Raw genomic sequence first — 18,492 nt, 5'->3', positions numbered from 1 at the left:
CCACACTGCACTATTACTTCATGCCTGGTTCTGCCAACAGAAAAAATACTGCAATGGTAGCTAACACCGAAGCCACCTACCTGAAGACCTGGAGATGACTAGTTTAGCAACACACACACTACCAGCATCCAGAGCAGACCACCACTATGCATGACACTATGCAGAACATTTAACAAGGGCAGCCTGCAGGAGAAGCAATGGACTACATTTCCTGCACCATGTGTGATAACTGCACCAAACACTAAAATTTATGGTTGCTATCGGTATGAATGACAGGAACCTCCGCATCATTCAGAATGATGCGAAAGCCCTGCAATGCGAAAGCCCTGAGGCTAAAATAAATGAAATGTGTTTCAAGTAGTCCTGCTGCAAAACCGCAGGTGCTGGAAAGCGCGTAGACGCAGCAGATGCAGAGGTGCGGTGCTTTCTGGGTCAATAATCTGGCTGCTTCTCCAGGTTTTTCGTACTAGCAGTGTGTTTCAGTAGTGATGGCTGCTTGCCTAACATTTGCTTTGCAGCTTGGGTAGCATTATGAACATTCTTTTTGACTACTTGTACCAGTGATGTGTAGAAATATTACGCGACGTCATTACAGAGTCCTGACAATGAGGGGGTGGCCGTTTGATGCCCGGCGTAGCCGGTAAGCAAACGTAGTGAATGAGACAGAGGCGTGCTACGAGGTAACAACAACAAAACAACATTTATAGTTCAACTGAAGAATGCGGCTGCTTTCACAGAAGCGTAATATACATTCTACAAAACAATGTCAGAAAAAAAATAGCATTAAATACACTCAAGTTATACATTGAATATGTCTACACAGGTCAGAACACAAGTGAGAGTCCAATTAGCTACAGTCGATAAAAGTTCAGAAGGGGAACAAACACACAGTCAATCGGGGAGCGCGGCTGCAGTCCATCCTCAAGCACGCAGTCAGTGCGGCCCCCCGAAGGTGACGTCCTTCCAGGGCAGCTTGCGGTTTCGCGGATGCGGTGCGGCGGCTCGGAGTCCCGGGTGTTCGCGGCGGCAGTGTCTCCACTGACGAGCGGACTGAAGTTCGTGCCCATACGGCCCCCTTTTTAAAGTCCTCGGCCACTAGCGGGTGAGGCACTCACGGCGCCACACAGTCGGTGTCGAGAAAGCAAACACCAAAAAGCGCAACAAGAACACGTAGGCACCTACACTTTTGACACTGCATGGCCGCCATCTTGGAGGAAAAAATTAACGGACGACTAAAAAGAAGCCCTAGGCTTCGACTCTGGATTCGGGGACCTTGGAACCACAAAGAATTAAAACAACCAAAAAAGGGAGTCGCATACGCCCGCAACTTCTTTCCTGCTAATGGTCAGCTCAAGACTTCGGCAGTATGGGGGCCGGCCTTGAGCCGCCTTTGCTTTCGCAATGCGAGGGGGTTGTCTAAAAAATTGGCAGAGGCTTAGCTTGGTTAAGCCTGGTAGGTTGCGAAAGCTCGTTGTTTCTTCCTGGCTTCACACTGGCGAGCTGCCTTCTCCTTCTGTGTGGCAGTAGACGGCATGACAAACTATCTTTGTACGCAGTGAGAAAGATCCACCGTGACTACCCGCCATGCTCCGCCGACGGATCGAGCTGGGGGCCCTTTTTTTCGCAACTGGTATGACGTCACCTCGACTGTAACGCCACTGGTGAGAGGAGCACGAGGCTCACCGCCGTGACTACCGCCGCCCTGCACCGACTGATCGAGCTGGGGGCCCTTTTTTTCGCAACTGGTATGACGTCATTCCGCGAAAGGTCAACTGTAACTACCGCAGTGCCACGCTGAAGGCTCAAAACCTACCGTATTATTGCTTTCGTAATCTGTACCTTGTATCACTCCTATCTTGGTCCTGACCGGACTGATAGTATCTCTAATAAATAAATAAATAATAACTGAAACAGCGTGCATGTATTTTTGACTTCCCGAGACGCATACAAAGAAACGCGTACGCATCAGTTTTTTACAAACAAAAGTAATTTACAGACTGCCACCACTTCTGTGACGTCATGGATCAGCCGAGTCGTCCTTTACGTTCATGAGGTCCTGCATGCAGTCAGAGTGCGAAAGCCTTCCATTTCCAAACTTTGTGACTGAGGGTTAGAACCAGCCTGAATGCTAGCAAGAAGCGCCTCAGGCTCACCCAATGGAAATGACCTACTCTGCGCAGAAGTGGAGGGAAGAGCTTCATTTTTATGAGGTGGGCTCTGAAACCCAGAATTTTGTTCTAGTTCCCACTGCACAAATTCAAGCTGTTCCTGAAGTCAGCGCATGTACAATGGAACCTGTGGATTCAAATTCGGCATTCATGACAGCTCTTCCTGCAACCTGTGCATGCTGTGCTCCCCTTGACAACTATGTACTGATGTTGCCGCAAAGATTCAGACTCCATAAGCCAGCCACCATGAGGTGCTTTGCTAACACCGGATTTCAATATTATGGAACCTGCACAGTGCTTCTTGAAGTTATCAGCTGTGCGGTGGTCTGCCCTGGGCCTCACCTCAGAAGCAAGCTGCTTCAGGAGCCGGTCATTAGTGAACCTCTGCAAAGTAATCAACAGCTTGTCTAACCTCTGGCACTGCTTCCTCTCCAAGTAGACCGTCTTGAGCTCATTATGTAAGCTCCCCAAATGGTTATTAGGAGTGAGACCGCTGCCTTCTCTATAGCAGAGTGCCCACTGCTGTGGGCGCTTTGCAAACACCCTCTCAAAGTACTCAACGAAGGCTCTGAGCTCCTCCACAGACTTTGACGGCAGAAGTTTCGCAAGGACAGCCTCAACTTCTGTTACGCTTGGGCAAAGCGTCAAAGTGTGCAAAGTTTCCCTGACAAGTTTCCGATTTTCTCTCCTACTAACTTTACTGACATTCAAGTTCCAAATACGCTTGACATGCCAAGTACAGAGCAAGCATTTCTAGGGGCTCCCCATTACCCTTGCCCAAGCATTGTAAAATGCTGGCGCATCGTCTGACATGAAGAGCTCGGTGCAAAGTGCCTGAGCAAGTCTCTCCTTGACTGCCTGAAAAAACAACAACCATAGTTTCTTCTGTAGTACTTTTTGAAAGAAGGTACGCGCATGGAATGCCTGACAAGTCTTCGCCAATTACTAGCAGTGTTGTCAGATGAAGATCGTGCGAATTCGTTCCATGGGTGGAATCAATACAAACACTTTTCCTACCATATTCGAGCAGGAATTCCCTGAGTGCTGTTCATGACAGCCATTTTAAACTTCCCTATGCCTTGTTCCGTAAGCAACTCTCTATCAGCATAGAGCGAAACTGAGGTTTCTTGGAGCTCATTAATCCACATACTCATGCTGACAAACTCATCTGGGTCTTTCTGCTCCTCATTTCCAATATGGAACTTTCGCTTTATATTATAAACATCGTGCCTGTCCAAAGTGTGGAGCACATTCAATTCATCTCCACCAGTTGCATGTGCATCTAGCAAAATCCTTTTACTAGGAACTCCTAGGCTCAGTTTTGCTGCTATGGCATTCTTCTGAGTGGATGTCAAGCGCTGATGCTTCACACTTTTCTCATGGCCGTAGTGCTCCGCCTAATACTCAACACTTACTTTCTCTCCTTCTTGCGTGACAGCCATAGTTGCAAAGCAGTGCTTGTTGCACTTCCCACTGCCCACTAACTTTGGCTGCCGCTTACCTTTTCCAGTTTTCACCTCCATTCCTGACCTGTGGCAAAACAGGTACCTCTTCGTTGCTCCTGAGGGTAAACGCTTTGGTCCAGTAGTGGCTGTGAATTGGACTTGCTCCTTCATTTCTTCTATTTCCTTCCATGCTGCAAAATCTACAAACAAAAATACAAATGCACGTATTTAATGGAGACATATTACACAATGGTCAAACTTGTTTTGCTATGTTTCGAACAATTTAACTGAAGTTTTTCAAGATGTAAGGCAGCCATCAGAGCAACATGGACTAGCTATAGACTTCTCAAATGTGATCGCTCAAGGGTAAAGCACTCTTAGTGCATGAGGCCCACCTGCCCCAAGTTCTGCTAACACTTCATGGATGACGCACTGTAACTGCTCCAATATTTACTAATTTAATCTACCTTGCCCTTTAAAAGCGATTCAATACAGTTTTGTGAGGCATGGCTGCCATATATTCCACAAGGCTAGCAACCTAATGCAAGCTATAGACAAGCGTCAGGCCGTGACGTCACGGAGATGCGGCGTTGCTGGAGTCAGCAGTGGCTTTCGTTGTGTAGGCAAGAGCCGGTACCGTGTGCCTTGGGTATGCCACGCTTGAGCGTTTTTGAGCGTTTGAGTAGTTTTTTCTCTATTTTTCGCTTCCACGAGCTTCAACATGTACATTTTCTTCACCACCTATCCTAGAAAGGGATAAAACGTCGCTAAGGTATCGGCAAAATCATGCAGTTACTTTTCATATTACCTGACTTTTACTATTGCTGGTCAATCAGAACCTGGCGAAAACAGCTAATACCGGACCGAAAACCAGTTATCAAGCAGAATAAGGCCTGCAATGACTTAAAATATTTAGCTCTGCAGAGCAAACGTAACTTCGTTGTAGCTCGACGTAAACTTCTATCCATTCGCCTGTGCACCTCTCTTAAAGCCAAGCGAATAAAAAAGCATTTTTTCAGACATTACCAGTGAAGATCGCAATTGCATGACTCATTCAAAGTAACTGCATGGCTTCAATGTCCAGTAGTGTTCGGCGTTCTCCGCACTGAAGTGGCTGGACGAGAGCAGGCACATCACAAAGGTTCGTCATGTGAGAAAGCTGCCTCGAGTCTTGCATCCCGCCGTCCTTCTTCTTGGACTTAGCGATCGGGTATGCTGTATCGCCCCAAACGTTGAGACTGCAGACCTGTATACCTCGTGCTTTCTCGGTTTCATTTTATAAGTCAACCTAGTCGACCGTCGTAGCCACGCCGTTGCTGCCAAATATAGGAGCACAGAAGGAAGCCTATGCAGCGCTTCACCAGATAATTCCGCCCAGGTTGTCGAACCGGAATTTTTTTGGGTTCAGTTCAGTTCCGGGTTCGGCTCCGGAGCGACATTTCGTTCCGGTTCGAACCGCTCCGGATAGCGTCGAACCGGTTCAAACGGGTTCAGGCTATAAAAAATTCTGAACGTAGGTTTTTATTCAACCTTGTTTTGCTGTTTACTTTTCTTTGTGATATCAGCATATAAAACAACACTGCAAAATTTGCTCATTGCGAGATGTTTTACTGTTCGCGGCAAAAAGACCTAAATTTACGCAAGAGCCGCGAAATCAAATGAACTCAGAATTAGTGTACACCAGCTATGTATATTAGACTATCTGATGAGTTACATAAAAAGAAAAGGTGATGGATTATTCATCTACAAAACCTTTCAGTTTCAGCAGTTTCGAAGTCCCCGTCAGGCGAGTAATAGGTCTCTCTTGAAGCTCGTGTCAATCGGGAATTTCTCCAGCCCAAAATGCTTAAGCAGGCGCCGTCAGGACCACTGCATGTGCCCACTATGAGCGGAAGTTGCCTTGTATTTGCAGGTGTATAAAGCCAAGACATCTTTCTGTCACCCCAAAAGCGGCTTGCCAGTCACACCCCCCCACCCACCCACTCTGGCACACCTGCAGCATACATCTTGAGAGTTTACCAAAAATATTTTATTTTCATCACCTGCTCTACACTGCCTTTGTAACTCGCATTATCTCGACCACCTATAGCTCAGTTTCTTCAAAAACACAGCTAATCGTGGCATGTCGCTAGTACAGTGTAAAATTAAGATTTTGTCCTATGCTGATGTCGTCTCCGTCTCTTGCTCTGACGAAAAGAATATGATAAAAAAGCAGGCTTGCATTGGTTGGGGGCTCTTCGTGTCTGTACGGACACAAACTTGCGACGTCTTAGATGCGACGTTGCGCTGTGAAGATGTTGCAATTGGTGCATTGCAAGGGGACGATCGTAAATTCGTTAAATAGAATCTTTGTTACTTTTCTGGGTCGCTTTCAAAGGGAGCCCATGCGTGGACAGAATTTTATGCTACCTTGATACAGTATGGTGAGCCTTTCGTGCAGTTTTTGTCCACTAACCTGTTTCATGACTTATTTTTCGAAACCCAAAAAGCCACCGCTTCCTGGCAGCTGTGCTAATAATTATTAGGTGACTAAATGCTCATCTGTCTTTTATGTACATAGTCGCGAGGGAATTTTGTGCTGACACACTCGATTTCCTAAATATTCGCTTTTTCTTAGAACCTGTACGGCTTCTCCAGAAGGCAGCTGACAAAGGTTCTGATCGGTTATTACTTCCTCTACGTGCAGCCTTACCTAGCCTTTGCTGACGGTCTTATATTAAGTAAGACGAGTTCAGAGGATGTACATTCAATAGGCCCCAAAAACCTTTCTTAGACCTCAAACGTCGACTTTACGTATTAGGACATGCCATCGAGCCAAGCGGACGTTTGTGCCATGATCAGTGAATTGCTACATCTGCAAGCAAGGAGGAACTATTGAACAAAGAAATTATTTGTGACGCTATGTTCGTTTGAGACACAGCTCACTTCAGCAGTCTCTTAAAAAGGACACTGAGGTCATGCCTTACACTATAAGATTTGTGCCAGTAATGAAGGACACCAGAATTCCGTGTGAACATTTCCTGCTAATAAGACTGCTTAGCGTGTGAAGAAGCTCTATGCTTGATAAACACGCACAACCGCCACTTTCGGCGAGGTCACTGTTCACAGAACAGTTCTCATTTTAGCTCGGAACGTTTATGCTGCGAAAGTTAAGTCCGAACGGCGACCGCGTCTACCGGGGCGGCAGGGCCGCGCCAAAGACCGCCAAACCGGCAGGGAGAAAAGGGGCAATTTCGCGGCGCTTAAGCGCCCGCGCAGCGGGCTCCCGGCGCGCGCGAAAAATTCGCGGCGCTAAACCTCCTGACTGATCGCCCTTTCTTGACGTGTGCACCTTCAGGAATTTTTATGTGCGGGCAGAGCAAGGAAGTGATAGTGGCATGAGGCCGTGTGCCGAGGTCGCGGAATTCGACCCAATCAAGTAAAGCAAGACAAGGTCAGGGAGGTTCCCGATATTCCATGCGGCAACAATAAAAAGAATCTTTGAAGATGGCCGAGTAGCCTACGGCATTAGTAAACGAAGCTTCTCTGTTGCGCCCGCCGCCACTGGCTCGATTCCCACTTACGGTTAAAGCATTGTAGGTGGTTTCGTTACTGCGTTAGCAGTTTAGTCTCCTTTCTCAAAAATTTCCGTGGTGTGTGTGTGTGTACATGCACGCGCGTGTGTCCATGCATGTGGGCGCTTAAGCATGTGTATGCACACGTGTGCACAATTCGGTGGGCGCACATCCGGGCACTCACTGGCAAAAAATTTACAGACGGTTGCAATTGGTGGTAATGCGAAGTTTAAGCGCAACTTTCGCCACTGCCAGGTTGACAACAAACCCGGTGACCAAATCTCGACATGGACTCCTGTCAGCTGCCAAGGCTTGTCGGAGGAACTGCTATGCCGCTATTTTGGCCCTTAGAGAATGTTACAGTGCGTTAACGATGTCGACTATGAAATGCTTCCAGACAATGCAGTGCAACTGCGATGCAGACAGCTCAGACATTGTGCGCGTTGTGTACGGCTTAAACCGTTCTATACACGGTAATGGCAAACATGTTGAAGTCGTAACGTGCTTCAGCTGGAATGCTCTGCTAACCCCCCCCCCAACGTTTATTTTCGGTATTAAACTTACGTTGACCGCGAGGCTGTCGGCATCACAACAATGCTTCTCTTTTTCGGAAGGGGAAATAATGCCACATACAGTCCGACAAAATGTAAAAAAAAAAGCAGCAGCTAGCAGTGGGCCACGATCCGCGACTCTACTGGCCAATCCGAGTAGTAAAAAGTGGAACAACTTTTTACTGTTTGAGTACAGCAAACAAGCCAGGGATCAAAATTCTAGAGCATATAATTGTTTCTCTTGTAAGCGGCTTTTTCTTTAGGTGAGAAGAAAAGTTTTAACAGATTACTTTTAGTTGTGGAAGAATTCTTTGCAAAGGTCCTGAATGTGGGCGAAGCTTCACTCCAGACTTGAGTTGTATCAGACTATAGTATTGCCAGGTGGCACGTGGCTGAGCTGGAAGACGACGATGCAGCGCTCACGCTGTCATGCATCGGCCACCAATCGACCACAGTCTTGCCCAACACCAGGTATTAAAGCACCCTGCGTCAACAAGCATGTCACAACAAGAGAATCGAGCAAGTTCTCAAGAATGGAGATAGCCTAAAAGCGGTGAAGAGGAAACTAGGCAGAGAGAAAAATCGGATGTATTCATTAAGAGAGAGAGGGCAGTGTCATTTCCAAAGTAGGCACAGAGTTCTACTATATAGTAGCCAATGGAATCAGGACAATAATGAAAGGCAGTAGTGCACAGCACTGACATCCCGCCAGTAGCGAACGAGGAAGTGAAGGAAGCCTTAGGAGCAATGCAAAGGAGGAAATCAGCTGGTGAGGATCAGGTCCATATATGCTGGGAAGGTCAGAGGGGAGATGGTGCTAGAAAAACTGGCCACCCTGTACACATAGGGTTTTTCGTGTTTGGGTGAAACCGGACTTTACCACATTAAAATTTTTACACCTCGAATATGCTCCTGAAAGATTGGGTGAAACGTGATTTTCCCCCGATTTCTGTACAATGCCCTTAGACAGACAACGAAGAAAACAATCTAACATTATTGAAGTTGACAGCCGTACTGGATCTACTCTAGAAGTGCTTGCTGAGTCAGTCATCCAATGACTACCGACATCTTGATTTCCGTGACCAACGTGTAAGAATATATTAAGGTGCTGACACTGCGCCCGGCGGAGCGGCCAGACCTTGTTCGCTGCTCCTTGCGCTTCTATCGAACGCAGGCAGGTGGCACCATACGATGGAGGCTTGTCTAGTCGCCGAGCTGCGGCAGCTACAATGCAGGTGCTGAGCAATCGTTTGGTGCCGCGGCATGTAGTATGTGCGCTTTCTTAAGTGCAGCAAGGCACCGAAGGATTGAAACTGCTGTTGACACCAAATAATTTTGGGCAACTTCGTGTTATACTTGCTGGGACTGCGTGAATGGGTGAAGCAGCAGCGAGGACGATGCCGTGCGATCCTTCCGAGCTCGTTAACGAAATGCATTCACTGCAAAGTTTTTCCCATCCATCCACACGAATGCTCAGAGCATATATAATAACTATACTGACTCCTAAAATATTGTCACGAAGTTGTGACGACGGGAACGGGTTTATTTACAAGTGGGGATCAGGGACGTCAGTGGACGGCCAGCGTCAGGCGGGCTTCACCACAGTCTCGCAGACTGTCGTTTTCTAGGAGGCTAGGTGGCATTTCGTTTTCTAGGTGGCAACACGACCACAACCATAGTAGCCTTCAGAGGACCAAAGGTACCAAACTTTGTCCGATATGGTGTCACGCTCATACCGTGCCACCTGTACAGAAAGCAAGTCGATGTCTGCCACCAGTGTGGTCGGGTCGGGCATCGCAAGGACGTGTGCCCGACACCAACCAACCGGATCTGCAGGGGCTGCGGCCAAGCGAACCCCAAGGAAGACCACAAATGTACCCCCAAATGCAAACTTTGCGGCGGCGCTCACCCGACCGCCAACACAGAATGTAAAGCCAGGTACAAGGTTCCCTACGTCGTTCGCAAGCGTCAGTGGGAGCGCCGAAAGGTCAGCCACCAGCTGCCGTCGGAGAGCGTTTTCCAGTCACTCGATAAGCCAGCTGCCCATAAGTCAAGAACGCCATCAAGAAACCGCGCGCAGTCGAGAAATACCAGCTGCAGGAGCCAGAGCAGAGACGCACGAAAAACGAAAACCCAAAGATCACCGTCGCGCGAGAGAGTCTGTTGGGTCAACGCCGCACGAGGTATGAAGACCAATCAGAGCGACAACGTTGAAACAGAAGACAACGCTTCAACCAAGGAACAAGAGATCAACGAGGCCCTGGAAAAGGAGAACGCGACCCTGCAAGCCACCATCAACAACCTCACCAAGGAAATCGCGGAGATCCGCAACGCCCTCCGCAACGTCATACAGCAAAGATCCAGCCCGAGCGGCAACAACAAGGCCGAAGAAACTACGGCCGGCACAGACAAGGAGCCGCCAACGAAGAAGAGGGCCGTCGAATCGCGCAAGACCAAGAACAACATGAGCAACTGCAGCACCGACAGCAGCAACAACAACGTCGAGGCCAAACTCAACAGCCTCGAGGATATGATCAAATCGATGAAGGAAGCCATCGAAGCCTTCCAAACGGAGAACGTCAATAGACTCAGCAATCTGGAAAGCAGTGTGCAACTAACACTAAGCAACCCATTGTTCATGCCAGTACAGCAGCAAGTCAACCAAGCGCAGCAACTCGGAGAATTCCGAACAGGACAATCATGGCCTCCAACTCCACAGGCATAACAGTGTGGCAGTGGAACTGCCGCGGCTTCGTCAAGAAGAGGGCAGTCGTCCAGCAACACATCGAGCACGCGGCGCGCAAGCCCGACGTGCTCCTGCTCCAAGAAACACTAACGGACAAGCCATCCCTCCCCGGCTACAGGGTGCACGCGGGCCCGCCCGACGGCAGAGGCCTGTGCACCCTGGTCAGGAAGGGACACACCTTCGTCGAACACCGGCTAAGCAACGTCAGGATCGAACACATGCTCACTGAACTCATACCGACCAAGCAAAGAAAAAACAGCATCTTCATTTTGAACATCTACAGTAACCCATCGCAGAGACTGCAGAAGTTGAAAGCCATTCTTCACAAGGCAAGCACGACGGCCGGCCAGAGCACGCTGATCGCATGCGGCGACTTTAATGCGATGGATCCGGCGTGGGGCTACGTCAAGAGCAATGCGAAAGGCAGAAACCTATCCCAAGACGCGGCAGAACTCTGCTATACCCTCATAACCGACCCGGCTTACCCAACGAGAATTGGCAACTCTGTGTCCCGAGATACCAGCCCAGACCTCATGTTTGTCAAGAACAACGAACCGATTACGATCACGTTGAGGAACACGGGGGTGTACCTCGGCAACGACCACATGATCGTGGAAATCGGCATACCGGAGCAGAGCAGTACCAACGTCAGGAAACATACGTGGATCGATTGGACCGCTTTCAGAGATAACAGAAATCAGGAGGCGGAAGAGATCGAAATCGACAACATCGACACGTGGACCAACAAGATCCTCCAAGACGTTCGAAACTCAACCAAGGACATAGAAACAGACCTCGAAACGAACAGAATGGATAGCCGACTGGCCCACCTCATCGAAGCCAAGCAGTCCATTCTCAACAGATGGAAAAAACAACGCCTTAATCGTAGGCTACGAAAGAAAGTCGCAGAACTCAACAGAGCAATCGAGGACCACTGTCGCACGCTATGTGCGCAACAGTGGAACGAGATATCCAACGCCGCCGATGGCCAGATGCAAAAGAGGAAAACATGGAACTTGCTGAAGCATCTGCTCGACGAAACCAAGACTAAGTCACACCAAAGGGACCGACTGGCGAAACTCATCCATCGAGAAGTCACTAAACACGGCGCTGATGAGGTGGCGAAACGCATCAGCGACAGATACCTGCCGACTACGCCCACGGAGTGCCACGGGGGGCTGCCCAAGGCCCATCTCGACAGAGATATAGACGTAGAAGAAGATCGCACGGCACTGCAGGACCTCAACAGCAGGTCGGCGGCCGGGCTGGACCGCATCACCAACAAGGCGCTTAAGAACCTCGACGACAAATCCAGAGAAAGCCTCGCGAGCTATTACAACAAATGCTGGAAAACGGGAACGCTGCCGACGCAGTGGAAGAAGGCCAAGATCATCCTGATCCCCAAGCCGGGCAAGCCATCCGACACGGATAACCTCCGACCCATATCGCTCACATCTTGCGTGGGCAAGGTGTTGGAACATGTCCTGCTCAGCAGGTGGCAAGAATACCTCGAGAAAGAAGATCTCTACCCGGAAACAACCATTGGCTTCAGGCAGCATCTTAAGTACCCAAGACGCCATGATACAACTCAAGCACCAGATCATCGACGGCAACACCGGCGACAACAAAGCAATACTGGGACTCAACCTGCAGAGCACCTTCGACAAGGTGAAGCACTCGGCGATCCTATCCCAAGTCTCGAAACAACATGGGAGAGAGATCATACAATTACATCAAAGACTTCTTCACGGACAGAACGGCCAAGCTCAGAGCGGGGGGACCTCCAAGCACAGGAAAAGAAGCTGGGAAGCACAGGCACACCTCAGGGATTGGTCATCTCGCCGGTGCATTTCAATCTCGTGATGATAGGAGTGGCCGAAAGGCTCAGGAACATCAAGGAAGTCCGACATACGATATACGCCGCCGACATAACGCTGTGGGTGGAAGAAGGCAGCGATGCCCACATCGAATCCACTCTACAGGTGGCCGTTGATGCGATCGAAGACCAACTCGACGGAACGGGGCTCCGATGCTCGCCGAGTAAGTCGGAGCTCCTCGTCTACCCGCCCGTCAAGCACCGCAAACCAAAGAGCAGCCCGAGAGAGTGCGAGGCAATCAAAGTCAAGACCAGAGAGGGAAACGCGATCCCAAGAGTCAACAAGATCAGAGTGTTGGGAATGACGATCGAGACGCATGGCAGAAACGGCGAGACCGTCACCCGACTCATTGCGAAAGCGGCGAACGCCACGAGACTACTCAAACGACTCACGAACAAGAAAAGCGGAATGACGGGAGAGAGCCTCATCAGACTGATCCACTCGTTCGTCATTGTCACGTAGCGTACGGGGCGGCCTACCACAAGTGGAAGAAGACCGAGAGAAACAAGATAGATATACTCATCCGCAGAGCCTACAAGACAGCAATGGGACTGTTCGAAACAATGAGCACCAAACACCTCCTGCAGCTGGGGGTGCACAACACTCTAGAGGAGATAGCGGAGGCCCAACGCGCCGCACAACTCGAAAGACTGTCTATGACCAAGGCCGGCCGGAAAATCCTGGACAACCTGGGAATTGGATATCAAGGCAGGGAGCAGACGCAGCTCCCCGTCCCCGATGAGATCAGGCGCAACATCAGAGTGGACTCGGTACCGAACAACATGCACCCGGAGTATAATAGAGGGAGGAGAGCAGCGAGAGCCAAGGCGCTGACAGACCAGCACGCGGCCGACACACACACGCACGCTACGTTGACGCGGCTGAGTACGCCAAGATACACGGCTTCACGACAGTCGTCGCCGACGACACAGGCACCGTTCGCATGACCACCAGCACGAGATGCCCCAAGGCAGAGCAAGCGGAGGAGGTGGCCATCGCCGACCGCGACTGCCACACGGTGCTATGCGACTCGAGGCAGGCGGTGAGAAATTATGCCGAAGGCAGGATAGCGAAGGAAGCAGTGCACATACTGCAAGAAACCAAGAACGACGATGGCAGCAAACAAGTGAGAATCAAGTGGTTCCCGGCGCACGCGGGCAAGGCGTCAGACCGCAACGCCAACCACAACGAGACGGCACACGCCGAGGCGCGCGCGCTAACGGACCGCGCCTTGGTCGACTAACCGCTGTGGTTCAGCACCAAGGACCGAATGACCGAATACAACGAAATAACCAAGGCGTTCCGCCTAGCTCGCAGAACCCTTCCACCCTCTTGCTCGGGGCTCAGTCGAGAGCAAGCCGTTTTATTCAGACAGCTACAGACGGGCTCATTCCCCAGCCTGTCGCTGTTGCACAGAATGTATCCCGAGACGCACCCGACAGACAAATGCAGAGTCTGCCGAACGGAGACGGCCGGCTTCGCACACATTCTGTGGAATTGCAGCAAGTACCAGGAAGAAGCTAAGTCTGGGAGGATCCCGCCACGACTGGAAGCAGCCGCAGGGAGCGACAAACAAGAGGAACAACTTTGGGCCGTCCAGCAGGTCATCGAGGCGCTGGCCCGGCAGGGACCCAGCGAGCCGGCAACGGCGAGCGGGGACCCAGGCCGCGCGGCCAGCGCCCAGAGGATGACATAGGCCCCGTCCGAAGCGCGCGTGCGCTCTACTGCAGGCCCCAAATAAACGTTTTAACAATCCAATCTAGGAGGCTTTCTTGAACTTGCCTCTTTTGTCAGACTGGGACATCTGGGAAAAATACTGGGCACAGCATCAGCCAGAAGGATCGGTTTCTTGGGTGCATTTAAAAGTGCCTTGCCATTAAACTTGGCATAGTACGATTTTATAGTGTAAGCTCGGGAAAATGCTTCGCGCAGATGTGGTCACTAGATCGAATTATCCTACCTGTTCTGGGCAGATGGGATATTTATTTCCTATCCTCGCCTAGAACCAAAGTTCTAGGCGATCGGGCTCAAACGCAGCTTTAAAGAGCGACACTTGGTCTGGACAACTCTGGTAGCCTGATCTGCACTTGGATACTAAGTATAATCACGTATGGTCAGCTTCTGCTGCCATGTACATAGGCCGCAACAGCCGTCCAAGGTGTGAGCCCACACCACCACGTGGGTTTGCACAATCACTGCAGCTGGTCCCAAACCGCAACACAAAAGCTAGTTCTACCAAACTTTGTTCGCGCACAGTGCCTACGACAACATCGAAGGCATGAACCTAAACGTCCACACCTTGTGATGCACTCTTGCAGTGCAAAACACCGAAAAACAAAACCTAAAATGGGACCGAAAGCCGTGCAAACCGTTCACCCGCGTCCGCCACTCTGCAAGTGAATGGCCACCAGTGCGCTGAGCCCCCGCGCCAGTGTGCGCATATAGTAGAGGGCAAACATGATCTGTGCGTGCTCTCCGCAGTGGCAGACAGCCAGTGTCAACACCGAAACTATTTTTACACCGTGTTCATGACCGGTGCAGACCCTTTTTACAAGCAGTTGAACCAGTACTTGATGGAAGCGAAGCAAGCCCCACAAATACAGGTGTTGAAGTCAGGGACTATTGGAATGACACAACTGCGGGCTACCCCAGGCTAGGAAATGCTGTGTTGACGGTCACAATACTGTAGACAATAAGGAATTTTAACAATGGCTGCACACGAAGACATTTCAAATTACAGTACAAAAAATCGGAGAGGAAACAAACTCCACCAGAAGGGTATGACGCGATAGCATGTGGATTAATTCCCGTATATGCAAAAGGTCATTATCTATTTTAGATTCTTATATCCCTGACAGTCCTCATACCCCTCCTGGTGCAGTGGTGCAGCGGATAAGTCATACGCCTCTGCCCTGCAATGGCAGGTGCTCCCCAGCGGCAGCTCTATATGACCCACGTTGCTCTTCCCAAATACCAGTCTTTCATTTAGCTGGGACCTTTCCCACTGGACAGTTTGCAATGGGTGGGTTTGAGGACGCCACAAGGTCGTGTGACGTAGGTGGGCCACCTGCCTCGTAGGTTGCTCCCGCAGCCAATCATTAAGTGCTACCTGCCAGGTTGCATGAGAATGCCATGTTTTACGGGTACCATTGAATGTTAACACACACACACAAACGAGTTTTCGCTCAATGAGGCAAGCAAGGTTTGCGCATTAAAATTAGTTTTGTATTTGCACTAGTACCCTGCACATGCAATATAAATATCATGCAGAAAGGAGCCATGCTCCTTTATTGAGAGCACAGAGACAGCACTGATGACTTCTTAGTGAATAATACAGTTTACGTGAACTGTTCACAGACAGAAAAGATAATCATTTCGCCAGTTCTAAGCAAGAACGTGCAAGCTTGTAGCTCCATTGTGTCCAAGTTCTCACCCCCGAATACTGCACGTTTGCCGAAGCAGAAAGAAGAGGTAAACTGTTGCTCCACATTGCGCATTAAAATTACAGAGGAGAGAGCTATAAACAACAGATAAGCAGAAGCAATGAGGCGCATAATGCTTCTTATTCGTATGCATTTCTCACGATATTTTATTTTACGCATCCTGTGCTTCTGCTGTGCCTGCAAATAGCATTAACCAGGAGTCGTCCTGCGCTTGCTGTGCTTATTCCTTGCTTTACCCAGCAATATAATTCGCAATGCACTGACCTCTGTCGTTTATGTAAGTACCTGGAAGCGCTTTAAGCTGTCAAAATTTCGCTCCCTTTTCCTCCGCAGAACACTACGCGAGCGGTCTACGCAAGCTAACATTTATTCGTGCATGCACAAAAAAAGAACGCCAAGAACGCGTGCATCTTCCTCACCTGAATAGGAAGAAAACTGAAGCGTACTTAGTCTCGACACGAACCCATGGTTCTGCTCGTGGTGCTGCAACAATTCGCCACGGCGGGCAAAGTTTACATTAGTACACTGGTCACAAGAATAGGAGCCTTTCGCGAAACAAAGAGCGCTTATAGCTTCGGGATGCTGGTTTCGCAAATGCCTCCTTTGAGAACTCTCAAAAGCAAACTTAGCTTGGCACACTGGGCACAGATACTTATCAGGCGCAGGTGGCTCGGCGGGTGGTGCACTTGGTCCCTCCATTCCTACAAGGGCACCTCATCGACAGACACAAACACAATTTATATTGCCAAATAAAGAATGCGCAACGGCGCTAACAATTAGAAAAGTGCGCACCCAGCGCAACACAGAATACGGCAACGGCCAAAACAAAGCTCAACAGAGCTGCTACTGAACAAGGCGGTCATAAAACAGCGTGAAACAGAGAACGCGCAACTGCGCTAACAACTAGGAACTATGAATATGGCAACGGCCAAAAGAAAGCTCAACGGAGCTGCGACAGAAAGAGGTAATAAAACAGTGCAATCAGCCCTACAGCCTAATAGACCAGCGAAGACGCTCGCACAACGGACACGAGAGGACCGTTAGCATACCGTTAGAATATCGAAGTGTGCAAAACAATGAAGTCACGTGATCATGCACAAATAAAAGCCCAAATTCAATTTACATGAAAAAAAAACTGTAAAAAGCTTCTATAAAAGTAATAAGCATTGTTCGGACATGCATTGTTTGTAAATATAGTAAAAAAAATATTATTTCAGCTAGACAAAAAACACAAACAAACGTAGACAGGGGAAGAGAATTACCCCTAGGGACAGGGATTTCTAAGGGGCGGAGTCAAACCTAGGGAGGACCCGGATGGGTTGAACCGCACAAACAAAAAAGAAGGCTGTTCATTTTCTCATGTGAGTCGGCTCGGAAGAGGGGCACTACTGAGTTGTTTTGGTCAAATTTTGTTTATGGCAATCGATAGCTCTTTACCAAAATTACTGTTGTTCGAAGTTCGGGAGGCAATCAGCAAACTGAAATATGATCAGAGACTAACCCAAATGGAAAGTATTAACTCAAAATGAGCAAATAGAATCCGAAAGCTAAGAACGAAGTACGTACGGGTGAGGGATATAGCCAAATAGTAGCGTGAAAGCGAAGGTAAAGGAGACAGAAAGAAAGATGTGGAAACAAAGAATGCGGGAAAAATCGGGCACGAAAACAGGACATCAAAAAGAGCAGTTCGAGGGGCAGTTCACTGCTTTTTGAGGCTAGGACAGGGACTCTGAGAACAAAAACGTATAGGTCCAAATTTGAAGAAGTGGATATTTTGTGCTCTGCTTGTAAAACGGAAACGGAGACCATAGAGCACTTGGCTCTGAGGTGCGCAGAACTCCGTCCAGTCCTCTCAGAGGGGACAGCAACAGACATGATAGGGCTAGGATTTGCTGGGGAGGACGGGCGAGTGGATGGGAAAAGCGTGACATTGACGAAAGGGAGGTTGGAAGTCTGGTGGAAGAAATCAAGGGAGGGGGAATTTGGAGGAGAAAAAGATATCCAAACTAGACATTTGTAAGAAGTATAGGCTACGTAGCGCAAGCTGCCTTCTGATATACAAAGGATAAAGCCATTATCATCCATCCAGAAAAATTAGAGGAGAGGCCCTCACGTGACATGTTTTTGAAGCTACCGGAAACGAGCTCGGTGGAAAGGAAGGAACTCATCCAAAGAGACTTCAGTGCGAGTGGCGCTTGGTTTATGACCGTTGTTCATGTATGGGAGACATTCGGCTGCTTCCAGGTATCGCTCTTTGCCGCGGTGTCTCCGTGTCATTCCTGCTCTCTTGTTCGAGCGAAACAGTCCAGGCTTGCATGATCATAATCAAGTAGCATTCGGAGGAAATTGCCCCCACCGGCAATTTCCTCACTGGCGTCCCAGAACCCTCCTCGCAGCGCCGCCTCTCCTCCTCCGACTCTCCTCTCCGGCCGACTCCGCACTATTGTCCGGGCAAACCGGTCTCCCTCCCATTGAGTAGCTGCGCGAGCAGCGCGCTTTCTCCTGAAAAAAAGCCAGTTCTGCACGTACTTTGCACATGTTGGCCAGCCTGCAAATCTCTTTGTGCAGTCGCGAGCTTTTTCCCTCGTGCTTGAACGCTGACGAGCTTCAGAGGATTAGCAAAATGTACAGGGGCGCTAGAAAAAAATGCGGACTGCACGGCGCCCACGCGCTGCGCAGTCGGAATTTATCTTCAATGCGTTTTTATC

The 18,492-nt window shown here is 49.4% G+C and overlaps 2 pseudogenes across 1 annotated transcript; one reads left to right on the top strand and one right to left on the bottom strand.

Moving 5' to 3' along the window:
- Positions 1-674: 674 nt before the first annotated feature.
- Positions 675-16,840, bottom strand: LOC149345389 (uncharacterized; annotated as a pseudogene). Its single transcript, XR_016283286.1, has 2 exons — positions 16,204-16,840; positions 675-3,813 (listed from the first exon to the last, which is right to left on the bottom strand). The product of XR_016283286.1 is annotated as an uncharacterized LOC149345389 (transcript).
- LOC149345390 (uncharacterized) lies at positions 11,448-15,692 on the top strand (annotated as a pseudogene).
- Positions 16,841-18,492: the final 1,652 nt, after the last annotated feature.

The sequence above is a fragment of the Amblyomma mixtum genome, chromosome 5, assembly GCF_055824585.1.
Source record: "Amblyomma mixtum isolate Tamu chromosome 5, ASM5582458v1, whole genome shotgun sequence".
Lineage (NCBI taxonomy): Eukaryota > Metazoa > Arthropoda > Arachnida > Ixodida > Ixodidae > Amblyomma > Amblyomma mixtum.
Note: the sequence above shows the minus strand (reverse complement) of the source record. Positions and strands in the feature narration are given on the sequence as shown.